The 18725-nt window shown below is 41.4% G+C and overlaps 1 protein-coding gene across 1 annotated transcript in view; it reads right to left on the reverse strand.

Moving 5' to 3' along the window:
* LOC111968544 (leucine-rich repeat and fibronectin type-III domain-containing protein 5-like) overlaps window positions 1-14036 on the reverse strand; it is a 46043-nt gene extending 32007 nt beyond the window's left edge. Inside the window, exon 1 of the mRNA XM_023994196.1 lies at window positions 13071-14036. The gene's annotated coding sequence lies outside the window, so the exon portion shown is untranslated. The remainder of the gene's footprint in view (window positions 1-13070) is intronic.
* Window positions 14037-18725: the final 4689 nt, after the last annotated feature.

Consider the following 18725-nt stretch of genomic DNA (forward strand, 5'->3'; position numbering starts at 1 on the left):
CCAGCTCAATCATCTGCCAGTCTCACCACCCATCTCACCACCCATCTCACCACCCATCCCATCACCCATCTCACCACCCATCTCACCAAGCCTCGATCAAGCTCAAAAAGCAAACTCCCGTCTGCACTTTAAAGCTATTTCTCAGAAAAGCCCACTCTCTCTCTTAATCAATAAAACTGGTGCATGCTAATGATTTCCTTCCTCTGAAGGTCAAGCAGACAACCTGCAAATGACTGGCGACGGAAAGCAATAGAAACCAGTGAAGGAGAACAGAGATGGATGCACTGTGGGCTTATCCAATACATGCAGGGCCTCATTAAAGGGTCATTATAGGCATAATCTCTCTCTATCTCTCTCTATATACAGTGGGGCAAAAAAGTATTTAGTCAGCCACCAATTGTGCAAGTTCTCCCACTTAAAAAGATGAGAGAGGCCTGTAATTTTCATCATAGGTACACTTCAACTATAACAGACAAAATTAGAAAAAAAATCCAGAAAATCACATTGTAGGATTTTTTATGAATTTATTTGCAAATGATGGTGGAAAATAAGTATTTGGTCAATAACAAAAGTTTATCTCAATACTTTGTTATATACCCTTTGTTGGCAATGACAGAGGTCAAACGTTTTCTGTAAGTCTTCACAAGGTTTTCACACACTGTTGCTGGTATTTTGGCCCATTCCTCCATGCAGATCTCCTCTAGAGCAGTGATGTTTTGGGGCTGTTGCTGGGCAACACGGACTTTCAACTCCCTCCAAAGATTTTCTATGGGGTTGAGATCTGGAGACTGGCTAGGCCACTCCAGGACCTTGAAATGCTTCTTACGAAGCCACTCCTTCATTGCCCGGGCAGTGTGTTTGGGATCATTGTCATGCTGAAAGACCCAGCCACGTTTCATCTTCAATGCCCTTGCTGATGGAAGGAGGTTTTCACTCAAAATCTCACGATACATGGCCCCATTCATTCTTTCCTTTACACGGATCAGACGTCCTGGTCCCTTTGCAGAAAAACAGCCCCAAAGCATGATGTTTCCACCCCCATGCTTCACAGTAGATATGGTGTTCTTTGGATGCAACTCAGCATTCTTTGTCCTCCAAACAAGACGAGTTGAGTTTTTACCAAAAAGTTATATTTTGGTTTCATCTGACCATATGACATTCTCCCAATCTTCTTTTGGATCAGCCAAATGCTCTCTAGCAAACTTCAGACGGGCCTGGACATGTACTGGCTTAAGCAGGGGGACTCGTCTGGCACTGCAGGATTTGAGACCCTGGCGGCGTAGTGTGTTACTGATGGTAGGCTTTGTTACTTTTGTCCCAGCTCTCTGCAGGTCATTCACTAGGTCCCCCCGTGTGGTTCTGGGATTTTTGCTCACCGTTCTTGTGATCATTTTGACCCCACGGGGTGAGATCTTGCGTGGAGCTCCAGATCGAGGGAGATTATCAGTGGTCTTGTATATCTTCCATTTCCTAATAATTGCTCCCACAGTTGATTTCTTCAAACCAAGCTGCTTACCTATTGCAGATTCAGTCTTCCCAGCCTGGTGCAGGTCTACAATTTTGTTTCTGGTGTCCTTTGACACCTGTTTGGTCTTGGCCATAGTGGAGTTTGGAGTGTGACTGTTTGAGGTTGTGGACTGGTGTCTTTTATACTGATAACAAGTTCAAACAGGTGCCATTAATACAGGTAACGAGTGGAGGACAGAGGAGCCTCTTAAAGAAGAAGTTACAGGTCTGTGAGATCCAGAAATCTTGCTTGTTTGTAGGTGACCAAATACTTATTTTCCACCATAATTTGCAAATAAATTCATTAAAAATCCTACAATGTGATTTTCTGGATTTTTTTTCTCATTTTGTCTGTCATAGTTGAAGTGTACCTATGATGAAAATTACAGGCCTCTCTCATCTTTTTAAGTGGGAGAACTTGCACAATTGGTGGCTGACTAAATATTTTTTTGCCCCACTGTATATATAAATATATATACAGTATATATATGTTTGTCATTCATTGACATATTTCATCACTATCTCCCCGGAAGGTAATTAGAGAGTGGATGAATATTGTTACTGTGAGAAAACAGAGGAGGAAGGAAGGAGTGGCAGTCTGGAGATTCTGAAACAAATACATATGATATGTGGCACTGCACTGAGCCGGTGGGATCACTCACATCAAAGCAATGTTAATTCACAATAAGCAAGAATGGGCTCAAAGCTTTCTATTTTATTGCTGTCAGCACAGTGTGTCATGCAGCCTGTCAACATTTAAACTCAGCTGCTGCAATGGGCCAATGCAATGGGTTTTGGAAAAAACATTTGCCTTTTTGATATGACATAATGATCTCTAACATTAAACACAAGCTGGTTCACAATTTAAGGAAGTAGTCGAAAGTGGAGCATTCACAGTAAGCATGGTGTGCTGAGCAGACAAATAGCATTACCGTGGATAACTACTAAAGCCATGGCAGCAGAAGCTAAAATTGAGTGGGTTTAGCATTATTAGCCCACTATGCATAGATACATAGATATAAAGGTATGGCAGCATGGCAGATTAAGCTAATCTCACATAGTTCTAGTCCAAGGACCCAGCCAGGTAATTCAGCAATGGAAAAATACAAAGAAGTGTAGAATAATTATAATTGTAATCTCTCTCTCCCTTTCCCTCTCTCTCATCAATTATCTTCCTACCTCTCCCGCTGCCCATTGGGGTACTTACCCAATTTAGTAGCTCCACAATAACACATTGACATTAGGTTTGATAAAAGCCCAAGCTAACTTCATGCGATTTATAGAGTTTCAGTCATGCACTGCATTTAACTGTGTTCACACTCAGACAGAGCAAATACTTTGGAGTGGAGACTGTCCTATCATCCTTTCACCTGTACTCATGGGTTTATTCAACTCGATGCCCTAACTTGCTGGGCTCCTCCAAACACTTTCCTCTAATGCAAGAAATACTTCAAATATCCCCACCACAACCACCACGGCATTAACATTATCTCTCTCTCACACACTTTCTCTCTGTCCTGAGATATTTGTCTTCCTCAATTATTCATCTCCTAATCTTCTGGCTACTCTTTTTTTTATTTTTGTGTGTGTTTTTCTTTAAGTGCATCGGGGAGAAATAATACATTACATACAGTATTTAGTATTCAAACTGTTACTCGGGTCACAGAAAGAGAATATTAACCTGTTTCCGTAAGAGTGCATGCTCAAAGGACCTAAAACTAGTTGGTGTTTGATCAATCGTTTTCATATAGTTTTTTATTTTTAATTTTATTTTCTCAATAACAACCATACATAAACAAAATACAATCAACAGAGGAACACACATTTCAACAAACATCAACGACATCATACCTGTTCAGACCCACATGTTCCCACAGCAACCATACACATCATGTCTCACAACCACACTCCCCCTCATCCTTCATCCCCCGGAACATTCCATCAACCATTTTCAAATGAGAGAGATAGTGCAGGGACCTACATTTGTACTCAGCACTACTGTCTGCAGGCTAATGGTACATTAACAAAAGTATGTGGACACCTGCTCTTCGAACATCTCATTCCAAAATCATGGGCATTAATATGTAGTTGGTTCCCACTTTGCTGCTACAACAGCCTCCACTCTTCTAGAAAGGCTTTCCACTAGATGTTGGAACATTGTTGCAGGGACTTGCTTCATTCAGCCACAAGAGCATTAGTGAGGTCGGGCACTGATGTTGGGCGATTAACTGACTCACAGTCTGCATTCCAATTCATCGCAAAGGTGTTTGATTGGGTTGAGGGCTCTGAGCAGACCAGTCAAGTTCTTTCACACGGATCTCGACAAACTATTTCTGTATGGACATCGCTTTGTGCAAGGGGCATTGTCATGCTGAAATAGGAAAGGGCCTTCCCTAAACTGTTGCCACAAATCTGGAAGAACAGAATCCTATCGAATGTAATTGTATGCTGTAGCATTAAGATTTCCCTTCACTGGAACAAAGGGGCCTAGCCCGAACCATGAAAAACAGCCGCGGACCATTATTCTTCCTCCATCAAACTTTACAATTGGCACTATGCATTGGGCCAGGTAGCGTTATCCTGGCATCCACCAAACCCAAATTCGTCCGTTGGACTGCCAGATGGTGAAGCGCGATTCATCACTCCAGAGAACGCGTTACTACTGCTCCAGAGTCCAATGGCGGTGAGCTTTACACCACTCCAGCTGATGCATGGCATTGCGTATGGTGATCTTAGGCTTGTGTGCGGCTGCTCAGCCATTGAAACCCATTTCATGAAGCTCCCGACGAACAGTTCTTGTGCTGATGTTGCTTCCAGAGGCAATTTGGACCTCGATAGTGAGTGTTGCTACCGAGGACAGACTATTTTTCTGCGCTACGCGCTTCAGCCCTCGGCGGTCCCGTTCTGTGAGCTTGTGTGTGCTACCACTTCGCGGCTGAGCCGTTGTTGCTCTTAGACGTTTCCACTTCACAATAACAGCACTTACAGTTGACCGGGGCAGCTCTAGCAGGGCAGAAGTGTAACGAACTTTCTTGTTGGAAAGATAGCATCCTTTGGCGGTGCCATGTTAAAAGTCACTGAGCTCTTCAGTAAGGCCATTCTACTGCCAATATTTGTCTATGGAGATTGCATGGTTGTGTGTTAAATTGTATACACCTCTCAGCAACGGGTGTGGCTAAAATAGCCAAATCAACTAATTTGCAGGGGTGTCCACATACTTTTGTATATATAGTGCATGACCACATCCTCATTGAAGCAATAGACACCATTATAGTATTACACTGTGGCTTCTATATTGAATACTGATGTGCACAAAGCAATTCCAATTCATTACTGTGTGTGCAGCAATATGGGGGCTGGCTCCCAGAGAGCACTCAGATGCACCATAAAACCTAAAACCCAACCTTCGTTATCGCAACGCATCAGGAATAGTTGTTATCTGATCTCATCTCTGATAAATACACTGCATGTCTGCATTATGACAATTCCCAACAATAATCCAACAATGAGTATGGTACAGGCCACATTGCCACAGAATGAGATAGCCATTCTGTCAATCGACAACAGGCATGAATAATAGAAGATGAGCCAACCAGGGCAGATGGCTGCCACCTCATAGGAGTTGGGGATTAGGGTTGCATGCTCCATCACACTAAACGTGATATATGACAGACATACAAACTGTACACTGTACCAGGCTGGCTACCTGCTCAATGTGCATCATTAACAGTGTCCTAAGTACATTGCCAAGGAACACCACTATTCATGCATGTATTCATATCCACCAGGAAACTCAATCAAGCCCAGCTAAAGTGTTTGAAATAAACTCATTTGAAGGTCCGGTACAGTGCAGGTCTGGACTGTACCTGGTTAATCACTAGCAGTGTCTTGAGAATGGTTCCAAATGATCATCAGTAATCACACTGATATACACACACAGCTATATAAAGCAATATATCAGCTGTGCTAATCACACCAAACTGTTCTGGGAACAGACACCAGGTGGTCCAACCAGCTCAAAGCACCATCAATGATCCATATGGTTTCAAACCACGGATCTTTTTATTGGTTGTTTGGAAAATGCAATGAATACAGTACATTTGTGGTTTTGCTAATTGCATTAAAACTGAAATCACAAGAATAAAAAAATATATATATAGTACCAGTCAAAGGTTTGGACACACCTACTCATTCCAGGGTTTTTCTTTATTTTTACTATTTTCTACATTGTAGAATAATAGTGAAGACATCAAAATTATGAAATTACACATATGGAATCATGTAGTAACCTAAAAAGTATTCAACAAATTAAAATATACTTTATATTTGAGATTCTTCAAAGTAACCACCCTTTGCCTTGATGACAGCTTTGCACAGTCTTGTCATTCTCTCAACCAGCTTCATGGGGTAGTCACCTGGAATGCATTTCAATTAACAGGTGTGCCCTGTTAAAAGTTAATTTGTGGAATTTCATTCCTTCTTCATGCATTTGAGCCAATCAGTTGTGTTGTGACAAGGTAGGGGTGGTATACAGAAGATAGCCCTATTTGGTAAAAGACCAAGTCCATATTATGGCAAGAACAGCTCAAATAAGCAAAGGGAAACGACAGTCCATCATTACTTTAAGACATGAAGGTCAGTCAATATGGAAAATGTGCCCAAATAATTACTTCAGAGTTCAAGTAACAGACACATCTCAGCATCAACTGTTCAGAGGAGACTGCGTAAATTAGGCCTTCATGTTGGAATTGCGGCAAAGAAACCACTACTAAAGGACACCAATAAAAAGAAGAGACTTGCTTAGGCCAAGAAACACGAGCAATGGACATTAGACCGGTGGAAATCGGTCCTTTGGTCTGAGGAGTCCAAATTTGAGATTTCTGGTTCTAACCGTCGTGTCTTGTGAGACGCAGAGCAGGTGAACGGATGGTCTCCGCATGTGTGGTTCCCACCGTGAAGCATGGAGGAGGTATGATGATGTGGGGATGCTTTGCTGGTGACACTGTCTGGGATTTATTTAGAATTCAAGGCACACGTAAACAGCATGGCTACCACAGCATTCTGCAGCGATACGCCATCCCATCTGGTTTGTGCTTAGTGGGACTATCATACTTTTTTCAACAGGACAATGCCCCAACACACCTCCAGGCTGTGTAAGTAAGGGCTATTTGACCAAGAAGGTGAGTGATGGAGCTGCACCAGATGACCCGACCTCAACCCACCAGGTCGCAGTTGTAAATGAGAACTTGTTCTCAACTAGCCTACCTGGTTAAATAAAGGTGAAATAAAAAACTTTTTTTTAAATTGAGATGGTTTGGGATGAGTTGGACTGCAGAGTGAAGGAAAAGTAGCAAACAAGTCTTCAGCATATGTGGGAATTACAAGACTTTTGGAAAAGCATTCCAGGCGAAGGCATCAAGGTGGCTACTTTGAAGAATCTCAAATATAAAGTATATTTGCATTTGTTGAATACTTTTTTGGTTACTACATGATTCCATATGTGTTATTTCGTAGTTTTGATGTCTTCACTATTATTCTACAATGTAGAAAATAGTAAAAATAAAGAAAAACCCTGGAATGAGTAGGTATGTCCAAACTTTTGACTGGTACTGTATAATCAGCCCTTTAGAGTAATATAGTTTAGAAGATGAGGTGGCGTCAGCTGGGAAACACTGTGTGACGGTGCTGTAGTGAGCCAGAACGGCTCTGTGCAGTAGTTTCATGTAGCTCTGCCTCTATCACAGCCAAAGCCTTGTAGCTGTACAGAACAGCTCTGCCTATTCAGTTTTTGTAGCTCTGCCTCTATCTGTCACAGCCAAAGCCTTGTAAAGGGCTTATCCCATCAGTGGTGTGTATAGTCTTGTCTAATATGTCATAGCAGGTTACGGCAGGGTCCATGTGTGTCCCTGGGCAGATTAAGGCTTGGCAGAGGAGAACATATCCCCACCTATTCACTCTAATCTCATCTTACTACAGAAAGTCAGCCCAGGGCCTTACAAACTACAATTTACACAGAGACACAAAAAGCTGTTAGCTACCTACAATACAATGAGATTAGATAGATATTATTATGATATGTTTGTATTTACAAACACCAAATAGTCAGATAATATTGTGAATAATGATATATTTTAACTAAAAGTGGCTAAACCACAAATCATGAAAGATTCTACATTATCTTGAAATATTGTCATTTTTGGTTGTTAAACCTTCCAGATCTTGTTTATGAATATTCACTTTTTAAAACAGTAACTAAGATTTTATTGTCATTTCATTTGGGATTTAACACAGTGCATATCAATCTATCAATATTTTAGAAACTAGGGATCAGTGCCTCGTCAGTCAAATACGTAATAGCATTACAGACTCACTGGCCTTCACCACAGAAACTATTACCATTCCTGACTACCACTTTTCTCCTGTTTAAACCGGCGGGTTGTAGCGGGATGAAAACAATTTGCCGCTGTCCCCTTGACAGCTCATTATCACAGACAAACATCCCTCAAAGTACCTCCCACTCACAGACAGAGAGAGGAACTCATTCTAGTCACCCCATCACACTGACAAAGATCTCACCCTGCATCAACAACTTGAGGGACACCAAATGAAAGAAAATAAAACATTGAAATACCTGGTGGTTTTAATTAGTTGTTACCAGATGAGGTTTTCTCCTGCACTAATGAACAGTAAATCCTCCACAAGCTTTAGGACTCCAAAGATTCCTATGGTTCTATCTAAAGTATGCCTGTCTGATTCGATGCTGTCTTTAAAATAAGATCAATTGGGTATCAGTGTTTTGTCTATACTATCTATGCAAAAACTCTCCCAAATACTTGCTGCCATTATATATCACAAACCAATATTGAAAGGACAACATGTATTCCTTTCTTCAAATCCCAAACAACAAATGATAATATAAATCCATGTGGTGCTTCTTATCAGTCAAATAAAGGTATTGTATCACCTCTCTAGGTGATCCTGGAGCATGGGTTTAGACTAAAGGGATCAGTAGAGCAGTCTTCAACCATACTAGGTGTGTAGCCAGTGTGTCATGGGTTAAACACGACCACCAGGGTCTATCTACATCTCATCTGGATCATTCTCATACAGAGATCATTATTAACTGACCTCAACATATCATCAGACCCCCAGTGTAGACCAAACTAAATTAACTAAAATAAACATATCATCATACCCCCAGTGTAGACCAAACTAAATAAACTAAAATAAACAAATCATCAGACCCCCAGTGTAGACCAAACTAAATAAACTAAAATAAACATATCATCAGACCCCCAGTGTAGACCAAACTAAATAAACTAAAATAAACAAATCATCAGACCACCAATAAACTAGCCATCCTGCAGCTTCTACAGGACCTAGTAGACCTGATCCACTGATTGGTGTTTAATTAAACAATTTATAATTAAATGTACACATACAGTAATCCATCCTGGCCCAATCGCTATTAACCTAGAGGGGGGAATTCCGACCAGAGTTAAGCGCGAGTAAATGGAACGTATTTCGCTCATTACGTTTGGGGTGGAGATCAAAGAAATGAAGGTGTGGCAGAGGTGTGTCTACAGATGATGTATTCTGACCCCAGAGTCGGGGGGGGCACCAGAGTTAGGATGTGTGGTACGCCACTGCTTCTGTGTGGTTGTTCCTGAGGATTGCTAATAATAGTGGATCATAGTAGGATAACGTATTACAAGTAAATCATTTGGAAGACGTAGCCTATTTCAATCATTATGGAACGCAGACCATGCGTAGCAGTTTTAACCTGGAGCCTGGTGCACGGCTCACATCATCACAGTTCCATCATTAGTGAGAATTATTAGGGTAGATTTACAGGACTACTCTTCAACCCTATTGTACACTTTTATCACCATCCAATATTTAATGGTTTGAACAATTGAATATGGAAACTTTCAGGATGATTCCGACAACTATATTTTTGATTCATCAATATATTTAGTGTGTAAAGGCTCTCCAAACCGTTTTTTGCATTATTATTAATAAATACTTTTCTAACCCTAAATAATATACAAGATCAGAGTATTTTTTTATCTACCAATTGGTGCTGAAAAGGAGATGAATATACGTCTATTGACATGGCTTCTTTCATTGATCCCTAATATTCTGAACTGTTCTCCATATATTCTAGTGAGTCTGTCAAGAAAATTAAAATTAAAGGTACACCAAATATAAAGGGATGGCTTTTGATAAATGTACTGAAAACCCTATTGAATGAAAACTCCCAGAGAAAATATGTTGGCCAGCAAGTGGGAGGGGTTTTAGCGGTTGAATTATATCTATTCAGAGTGTGCAAGGTAACCACTCCTGCAAAGCCTGTTACAACCTGCATAAGGTAAGTCTGAATGCCAACTACTGAGACATACGTAGGAAAGGTGTTCATATGAAAAGGTGTACATTTCCTAAGTCTGGATTGGGCCCCTAGTGCTTAAATTCAATGCGGCCTGGTGACTTTTAGAATTGACTCAACAATCAACTCCTTGTTGAGCAATTAACAAATATACAAACTAAGACATCCTTAAACTCAGTAAACACAGTATGCTAACAGATAAATTATTATCACAAAATCCAATGAGAACATCACATAAAGGTCACATACATTATAAATTCACCTATTGCTCATAAGATTAGCAAAGCTGTTTTGGGAGAAGCAAAACCTTCTGTATATTCAAGCAAACAGAGAAAATGGTTGCTGTCCATGGTGCTGATTGGATGAATGAGTTTGTAAACACTGTTGTGTGCACTCTACCATGCGGAACACAGACCAAGACTGAGTGGCTGTCCATGGTTCTGACTCCACCATAACACTTCTAGCTTCGCAAGCGTCTGACACAATCTCACTTGTAACTGTTCATGGAGCTGGACTCTTGGCCAAACTACAACAGTCACCACATCGGCAGTTTCTTTGACACCATATGATGATTGCATAACACAGCATAGAGCATATACCACATCATGGTCAAACATACTATGCTAACGCCTCTAGAAAGAATACACAGGCATGTTGGGTTACATTAACTCACCATTCATGGGTCACATGATGTTTAGCTGAGTCCTATGTCTAGTCTACATTTCGAACCTATCCAGGTTTCTCCCACCAGAGCTGTCAAGTATCTGCTGACACGTATCAGTCTCAGATATACATGTCTTGTCTCAGGTATCAATAAATGTGTTCAAAGCTGCCATGGTACGTCCTCACAGACTCAAAGGGAAAAAGCACACACGTATCAAAGATCTAAAGACAGTGTAGTAGAGGACTGTAAGTACTTGCTGATCGTATGCTCTCTGTATGAAGTAATATTGGGCACCAGTGCTCCGCCTGTAAATGTAATAAAATATGTCATGGTAACTCCTCACACATGCACCCAGAGGGCATATCAAAAGCAAGATGTTATAGTAGACTATGTACTTGTTGAGCAACCAGGTATGTGGTGCTAATCCTGCCTGGAGGAGGATGTTGTTTTGCAGCGTTTGATTCCCTCAGTCCCCATATCACACGAACAGCAGGATCCTCATACCGTGCTCTTTGATTCCTTGGCTCGGGCTCACATCATCACGGGGTCTTAATCTCTACTAGCGTAATTAAAACAAGTCTCCGAGCTACAGGGATCGCTGCCACGCCATCTCCAACATGCCAAATCCCACCCTGATTTTCAAAAGATAGAACTTTCAAATTATATCACAACAACTGAAGAGGTCCCTGGGTCAAAAATCAATACCTAATGCACTAGACATAATATTTGAATACATGCTACTTTGATAACCAAAGGTGTATTCCACGGTCCACTCCACCCTAATAGGTGTATGGTAAAGCTGTGGTCGGGCAGTCTTCCCACCCCGTCCTCAGTGTTACCCAGCCCTTCAGAGCTGCAGCAGACAGCAGTATGGAGGGAGAATAAATTGAATTATAGCACCACCAGCCACTGGAAGTGGAGCTGCAGCTCAGTTTGCCTATATGGCTTTTTGCTCATAGGATAAGCAATACAGAATACCCTTACATACAGTACTAGTGAAAAGTTTGGACACACCTACTCATTCCAGGGTTTTTCTTTATTTTTACTATTTTCTACATTGTAGAATAATAGTGAAGACATCACAACTATGAAATAACACATGGAATCATGTAGTAACCAAAAGTGTTAATAAACAATCAAAATATATATTAGATTATTCAAAGTAGTCACCCTTTGCCTTGATGACAGCTTTGCACAGTCTTGGCAGCTACCCTGCCCTATTAAGGATGGCGTGTCGTGGGGTCTGAAGAATTGAAATATGACTTGTTTATCAGATTACATTTATAGAAGCGCACGTGACAACCAACATTGCGGAAATCAAAGAAAAGCCTTGTTAGAATAATATGGAATTCAAATGGTCATTGATGTAGTATATTGTACTCACTGGATAAAATAGTTCGTATGTGAAAATTGTACCATAAATACAGAAAGATTGTACAAACATAAATACGCGCGCACGCACGACCACTGAGCTGAAGTGAATTTCCTTTGGGACACGATACTTTGCCATTCTAAATCACATCCATACATTGCCTTTACCTATACAATGGAACTATACACTTCAGTTCATTTGTATCACCACCTGGTTATTATAGCATCATTTTGACTAATTTACATATGATCTCTGTACATATCATTCCAGTGATACATATCATTCCACTGCATCAAGAATACGTGGGTATAGCGCGTCTATAGCAGCCATTGGTGCCATGGTAGTGAGCATGATATATCGCTTAGGACGGGGCAAGACGACGACGACGCCTGAATCCTCTATCATCATTTGAGCATATGCCAAGGATGAGGACTCTTGTAACCTGCCTGGGTAGCCTACATTTATAAGGCTATACACACTTCATGGAGTGCATTTAGCGAAAATATCTATCGGGCTGAACTGGCATGGGAACTCAGCTCCCATATAAAATAGAGGTGATTTCAATCTAGCCCCTCATGACCGGGTGAGGCAGTGAAAGAGGGTGTCTACGTTATAAACCACCCTTCCCCCTTTCCACACACACACACACACACACACACACACACACACACACACACACACACACACACACACACACACCACACACACACACCACACACACACACACACAACACACACACACACGCACACACACACATCATTACCACCACCCAAGTATACCACCACATTCACCCAAATCAATTAGAGTTGGATCAGGTCTATGGATAGCAGTGACCTGGCCAAATAAGTGATCCCACTGCGTAATTTTTAATCTACGCCCAGACACTCAAATTGAAATGCAGTCAGACAGCCAGCATTCGTTCAAACTAACCATTATTTAAGTCTCGTTTTTTACCCTCCGTTGTTCCTGAATAACCGGTAATACTGAACACACCTGGTTTTCAACAACGTCCTGCTGGTTATCTGGCTTTAGAGCACAATGGGTTCAGGCTTGAAATTCGGTCAACGAACGATGAAGGAAAACAAAAAGGACTGATGAAAATGTACAGACATGTACAAACATTTAAACAGTAAAAGTTTACCTTAAAAAGGAACGCCAGCCCTGCTCTGAGCACCGACGGTCAGGGGTATCGAATTTTCTCACATTTCATATTTTCCCATGTTCCAATTTTGTTTTGCCCCATTGGATTTAGGCTAAATTAGGCAATATCAATACAAGGTGCGCTGGATTTCAAAGCCCACAACTCTGCCCAGCCCATCTCTTCATTGTTCCCGAGTAATTTGACATCGGTCTGTGCTCCTCAGAACCCAATCCACTTGTGTTCCTTGTCTTTTCAGTTTAAAATAAAGATCCAAGAACACCAACACGAAGAGACAGTCAAAGTCCAACGCGCTTCGACAGAATCCTTTGGTGAAAAACGGGCGTTTGCTTTCCCCCCAGACTCGCCGAAGACCTTGCCATTCTCCTGCCGCTCGTCGACGCGCCTCACAACAGTAGAGGCTTTCCTCCGCAGTAATACCGGCTTGCTCTATTTAGCTGAGTGTACGTCTCTGCAGCCGAGTGCTATAAAGTGGCTGCTATGGGGAACTCAGATCAAATCTCAGCAGGGAGACCGTTGCACCGCTGCACCTTACGCGCACTTTCCCCGTTCTGCCTCCACCACGTAATCCACCGAGTGACCTATAGCACGCTTGCCCTCCATCCAAGTTATCAAAAGGCTAGGTCTTTCTTCTCCAGTTTATTCTCAGCTATTCAGCCCCGAAAAAGCGCGTAATTATCTAAATATATGCTGCTCAATAGTTATTAAATTTAAAACCTCGACCAAAAAGAAACGTCCATTATGAGGCACAATTAACGGTTCTCCCCCATTGCCATCATTGTGCTTTTTCCCAATGCTCAGTTCTACCATTCCAGATGATTTAACAAACTAAGAGCTGCAGTTACTGGGACATGTGATGGTAGCTATTTTCCCTCTCCTTTCGATTGGAAAAAAGTGAGGAAGTCACCACGGATTGGCTCAGAATCACGTTCGTTCGCACTCCTTGATTCAGCCTGTCTCCCAGTGGGACCTGCTAAGAAATGCTGGCGGTAGAGCCTTTGCAGGGCAGACAGAATATCATTGCAACGAACAAAAGATGGAAAGAACGACGCCTGACGGGCAATAGGACAGTCGCTGATGTAAAATAATAGGATCCACCGCGTAGGGCCTAATATTGTAGAAAACCAACTACATGCATCCGACTATTTTGTTGCATAACTTTTACAATTGAGTGTGAATAATAAAGTGTTGTGTTTTTGCACTAATAATTAAGATGTATACTGACTAGAATATAGGCTTATAGTGTTCATAGACTCTATGCCTTTACATAGAAGATCAACAGTAGCAATGGAAACTGAAGTCTATTGGGTAACTGCACTGAACATTGCAAGATTATTTGGCTTCATTAACATAGTAGGCTACCTGATGTTATTGTATAGCCTGCCATATCATTCATATATGCACAGCAACGCTGATAAAATGGAAGTGCGAGGTCATTGTTGAGTGGGTTATCAGATTTCAGGTGCTGTTTTCTAGTGTTGTAGCTACAAGAGGTTGAAACATTTTGACAAAACATATTTTCCGTTTTAAGGGGTAATAAAGTACTGCTATTGTAATAGCTCAATAGCTCAAGTTGATTCTCAGTGAGCTCTTACAATAGCAATACATTCCATTGGATGTGACTCGGTGCCCTCAAACCAAGGCCTCTCCACTCAGAAGGAACATGCAGCTGAAACTACATTTAAAGTAGAGTTATTATGACCATAGTCTAGACTTGTTGTACTAAGCTATTTGAAACAGTCCACAAGCTACAGTGCATTCGGAAAGTACTCAGACATCTTGACGTTTTCCACTTTGTTACGTTTTAGCCTTACACTAAAATTGATTAAATAGTTTATTTTCCTCATCAATCTACACACAATACCACATAATGACAAAGCACAAACAGGTTTTTAGACATTTTAGAAAATGTATAAAACATTTAAAACTGAAATATTACATTTACATAAGTATTCAGACCCTTTACTCAGTACTTTGTTGAAGCACCTTTGGCAACGATTACAGCCTCAATTCTTCTTGGGTATGACACTACAAGCTTGACACAACTGTATTTGGGGAGTTTCTCCCATTATTCTCTGCAGATCCTCACAAGCTTTGTCAGGTTGGATGGGGAGCGTTGCTGCACATCTATTTTCAGATCTCTCCAGAGATGTTTGATCAGGTTCAAGTCTCGGCTCTGGCTGGGTCACTCAAGGACATTCATAGACCTGTCCCGAAGCCTGGGCTGTGTGCTTAGGGTCGTTGTCCTGTTGGAAGGTGAACCTTCCAACAGGACAAGTCTGAGGTCTGAGGACCAGTCAGAGGTCCTAAGCACTCTGGAGCAGGTTTTCATCAAGGCTCTCTCTGTACTTTGTCCTTTCTTCTTTCCCTCAATCCTGAATGGTCTCCCAGTCCCTGCTGCTGAAAAACATCCCCACAGCATGATGCTGCCACCACCATGCTTCACCGTAGGGGTGGTGCCAGGTTTCCTCCAGACATGATGCTTGGTATTCAGGCCAAAGAGTTAAATCTTGGTTTCATCAGACCAGAGAATCTTCTTTCTCATAGTCTGAGAGCCTTTAGGTGCCTTTTGGCAAACTCCAAGTGGGCTGTCAGGTGCCTTTTACTGAGAAGTGGCTTCCGGATGGCCACTCTACCATCCTTCTGGAAGGTTCTCCCATCTCCACAGAGGAATGCTAGAGCTCTGTCAAAGTGACCATCGGGTTCTTGGTCACCAAGGCCCTTCTCCCCCGATTGCTCAGTTTGGCCGGGCGGCCAGCTCTAGGAAAAGTCTTGGTGGTTCCAAACTTCATCCATTTAAGAATGATGGAGGCCACAGTGTTCTTGGGGACCTTCAATGCTGCAGAAATGTTTAGGTACCCTTCCCCAGATCTGTGCCCCGGAGCTCTACGGACAATTCCTTCGACCTCATGGCTTGGTTTTTGTTTTGACCTGCGCTGTCAATACCGTCATGTTTGCCTATTGCTCCCAGCGGCCATGCCTCATGAACACGCCAATGTAAACAAATATTTGATGACGTTGACTTCTAAGACTGTAATCACTGAACTTTGTCAAGCGTGATACCAATATTCCCTCTTCTCTCATTGGCGCCTACAAAATACATTCTACATCAGAGACTTGTACATTCATCATCAGTGAGCTTCAAGGGCCTCTATTTGTGTTGATTACAATGTCTCTCTACTGAGGATTCTCAAGTCCGTCAAAAGACTATCCATTGAGTAAGGTTACAGGCACCCGATAACACGATTATTGTGGAGAGTCAGATTACTATAATAGTTAGTTTAAAACATGTACATGCTTTGTAAGAATAATTATTTCCCTATAATCCTGTTTACATGGGCACATCTGAAATCAGGCTACCGGATGGAACTTTTGTTAATACAGAAAATTACCAATCAAAACAGACTTTCTACCACAGTGACCATGTTATTTTTGCAAAGCCTATTTGATTCTAAGTTTGGACACATAACATTTGCATGTGAAAACTATTTGTAGCCTAAGATGGAATCTTTCAGTTTTTCAAATTCAATTCACTTGAGGGAGGCTTGTGCTCCAGCTGCACATGCGCAGATCAAATACACTGCTGGAAAGCCAATTAAGCTGCTTACATTTCCTAATTATTAGAAAGATTGCTCAGAAAACCAGGTGTTTCAATCGGGTTACTCTTACTTAGATTTTGGCCTTACTCCGATTAAAATAAGCAGAGTAAGGTGTTTGCATTACTATGTCCTTACTCCTCCTACTGCCACAATCACTTTAATATGAAATTAGTAGTGTGCATGTAAACGTACTTAATAATAATTGATGGTTGTTATTTTTTTTTCCACGTTTTTTAAAATTGATTATAAAAACATACAATCTACTTGCAGTGAAGCCGCTCAACATTTACATTACATTCAGTCATCTAACCTTCTCCCACTGGATCAACCAGGGTCAAGCGCCCCGCCAAAGGGCACGTCGACAGATCTCCCAAGAAGTCAAAATGGGGACCCGAACCAGCGACCCATCGGGCCACCAGCCCAAGCTCCCAACCGCCAGGTCACCAACCATCCAAGATCCCCCCAAAGTTCCCCGAGAGCTGCCCCTCAACCATCCAATGCTACCTGAGGGCAATACTAGAACAAATGGTTTATTGATTCTGTATCCTCACAACAAAATCTACAGAGCTGCGATGATGGTATGTCCCAAATATTCAACATTTTGTTGGTGGCAAGAATTCTGTACAATAATTTTAGCTGAAAGGCACAAAGTCCTGAATCTTGAGTCGTTTCATGTATCAACTCATACACCCTGTGCCATGGAATCGGTACATCAAAAATCTCTTCCCAACTATTTTGCAATCTGTATGGCACAGCTGTCAACATCCTGGTCCTCAAATGAAACTGGTATACTTTTCCATTCATGCTATTTTTGTTCCTCCGCCAGTTTTGATCCTTTATATTGGGCAGACAGCCAGATCCCTACCTCCTCCCACTGCCACCTGCCTCCTCCATTTGTGTAATGCTGTAATCAATTGGTTTTAATCTTGGATTGAGCAGACCTTCCCAAACAATTCCGATAATTTAATGAAAGACATAACTCTACCATTCAAATTTAAAATATAATTTAAAAACAAAATACCCTTTTCAAACATATTTTCCATAAATACAGGTATTTTATCAACCAGCACATTTGAGTTCAACCATAATATTTGTGGTAATATGGGTATATTTTCTGGGGGATGACATTTAAATTGGTAGTTTGAACAAGGTTTAATTTTCAATTAATCGAAAATGAGACATGGCAATGTGCACAAAGGCAAAAAGGCAATTATTAATGTCACGGCCGTCAAAGGAAGTAGACCAAAGCGCAGCGTGGTGAGCGTACATATTCCTTTTATTTATAAATAACGCCGACAAAAACAATAAAAAACAACCGTGAAGCTTAAGGGCTATGTGCCACAAACAAAGCTAACCTCCCACAAAGACAGGTGGGAAAAAGGGATACCTAAGTATGGCTCTCAATCAGAGACAACGATAGACAGCTGTCCCTGATTGAGAACCCTACCCGGCCAAAACATAGAAATACAAATAATATAACTAAAGAACATAGAATACCCACCCCAAATCACACCCTGACCAAACCAAATAGAGACATAAAAAGGATCTCTAAGGTCAGGGCGTGACAATTAAACAATGGATGTGCTTTTATTAATAATCTGCTAGAGAACCATTTTGGGTTTCAGTATAACTTTTGAATAAGTGAAGATTTTAGAGAGAGATTTAGTGTTTTTATATTTAATAATCTCAACCCACCCAGTTAATATTCATGATATAAATAGGCACGCTTTATCTTGTCTGGTTTAGCATCCCAGATAAAGATAAATATTTTCTGTTCATATGATTTGAAAGATAAATCATCAGGAGTAGGCAGCGCCATAAGTAAGTGAGTAAACTGAGATATGAGTGATGGTTATTCTAATGAGTTACCCTGGGGACTGTCTCAGTGTCGGTCAGCACTGCCTACAGCTGACAGATGTGGTGAGATGGGGGAGCTGTTGGAATTCATACAACGGGTGGGTCTAATCCTGAATGGTGATTGGTTAAAAGCGCATTCCAGCTGGTGTCTATTCCACAAGTTACCACCGGCTAAATCTAT

The sequence above is a fragment of the Salvelinus sp. IW2-2015 genome, linkage group LG9, assembly GCF_002910315.2.
Source record: "Salvelinus sp. IW2-2015 linkage group LG9, ASM291031v2, whole genome shotgun sequence".
Lineage (NCBI taxonomy): Eukaryota > Metazoa > Chordata > Actinopteri > Salmoniformes > Salmonidae > Salvelinus > Salvelinus sp. IW2-2015.